Raw genomic sequence first — 2220 nt, forward strand, 5'->3', positions numbered from 1 at the left:
TTTGTAAACGTTAAATTAATTAAAACACTGCAGACCAGGTTCATTGATTTAGCGGGTTGGTATAAAGGAATTAAGTTATAACAAAAAAAAATCTCAGTGAGCAAATGAATAGTGCCCCTTTTTCAAAACACAATTGAAGCTCTGACTCTCTACATGAGTTTGCAGACCCCGCTGTAGGTTGCCAGCTTGCCTCTTGTAGTTCCCCAGCAGAGGAAAAGCCCTTTGTTGTGCTTGAGAGAATGCAAGAGCATGTTTAACAAATCAATAGATACTGACACCGTTCCCAAATTCCTGATATAGCTTGCAATTACATCAATTAATAATCCAAAAATAACCCTTGTGGCTACAGAAAAAAAAAGTACATCAGCGGTAGACAGCTTCTACAATTGATATGTAGAGGCACGTTATACCAACTAAAATAGGTGCAGATTTAATTTATGCAGATCAGAAGGCCTTAACCCATGCCCCCTTCCTTCCAATCGAGCTTCCATAGAAAAAAACCAAGCTGGCCCATTGTGACCAATGCACCTACGGTGGGAACCTAAGGCACATATTCCATAGAGCAATGACTGTAATGCAAGAACTTCAGCAACACATCTGGAGAGAGCGGGATATTCCGGCACAGATTGTATAGATTAAGTGCAGCTTTAGAGACTGTCCGGGCCAGATCTGTTCATTAATACCATGTACAAGACAGACAAGCCATACCCCGTCTAACAATGCTTCCCTTGAAGAACAGGCCACTTTAAACCTACCTCCCCTGTTTAAAATGAAATCAAGCAGCCAGTGATTTCATGCAAGCTAGCCAGCCTGCTATTTAGTAAGGGGGATTCATGCCATATGTAATCAGATTAGTAAAGGGTATATTAAAGATCAGCTCATAAGTGTAGGGCCAACTGCTATATTACTAATATATATTTTTTTTAAACTACAAGACTAATATGCTCTATAGAATAAATAGCAGCTTAATACAAATAAATAAGAATAGATTTCTACTGAAACATCCCCTACCATCTGTCAAAGAGGCCCAACACATTACCATAAACAGTCATTCTCTGGATCTGTGATCAAATCGATAACGGCATGGTGCATTGACAGCTTAGGGACTGGGGAAAATATTAGTATTCATCAATATGCCTATTTACAAGAAGAGAGAGGTGTGCGTGCTGCAGAAAGCGCTACGAGTTGGGTAATCACCCCTCACTATGCAGTCTTAATATATTGCTCTAGATTGGACACACAAACGAGAAGAGCATTAGTTTATGCATTTGCCTTACCGATTGCTCTGCACTGTTTTCTGCAGGGGACATTGCACTGCCTAATTGTTTTTTTTTTTTTCTTTTGTGACGTTAACATCCTTTCCTCCAAAGAAGACGGGCTGTTTTCAGCTTGCTGAAAGAAATTCTCCAAAAGAAGACTATCCACAAAACAAGATATCCCATCCCCATAGCCTCTCCACAGCCCCCAGTCCATCTACAAGGCAGCTCGTTACAAAAAAAAAAGTGGGCTAGGCAATAGCAGCTTATGGCTGTGTTTACCAGAATTAAAGAAGCATTTCCCCTTTTAGCCTTGTTGTGACAAAGGGGTGAAAATGGAGGACCATGGCAAGCCATGTAAGGCAGGATGCTAACTTGACCTTCACTTTGCAGCTGTGCTCCTCCCACCCAGACAGACAGTTGTAAACACAAGTAGACAGCAGGCTGACAAGATTAGCAGATCCTCAGACTTGTAAACCACTAAACAGCTTTTAGAGAGGTGTTAGATTAGTGCATCTAGCGCTTATTTCTCTGAGGCTGCTAAAATCAAGGCATGACATGGGCAAACTTTTTTTTTTCTTTGGGGGGGACAGGGAAATTGCTTCTCCTTTATGATGGGGGAGTGCAAGGGAGAAATGGAAAGCTAGGAGAGCTAATGTATGCCAGATCTCAAGGGGTGGGCTGATCTGCCACATCCGGAATACTTTTGCGAAGGAGAGAATGGGAGTGGAATTTGTAGTCAGGGATAAAGAAAAATAAAACAATAATCCCTTCTTCCTAGCCAGTCATTTCACGTGTCTGCACCAGGAAAACAGCTTCCCCCTGTACAATGTACGTTTTTGTTAGGGGTCCTTCAAATGGACTCGGCATCAGATTGCGCCTAAGGAGCAAAAAGCATCAAACACAATGTAAACCCCCCTTGTAGTAAATGTGATCTGGTGCGACGGGAGGAGAGGGGGGGGGG

The sequence above is a fragment of the Nanorana parkeri genome, unplaced genomic scaffold (genome assembly GCF_000935625.1).
Source record: "Nanorana parkeri isolate BGI_ZX_2015 unplaced genomic scaffold, ASM93562v1 scaffold33, whole genome shotgun sequence".
Classification (NCBI taxonomy): domain Eukaryota; kingdom Metazoa; phylum Chordata; class Amphibia; order Anura; family Dicroglossidae; genus Nanorana; species Nanorana parkeri.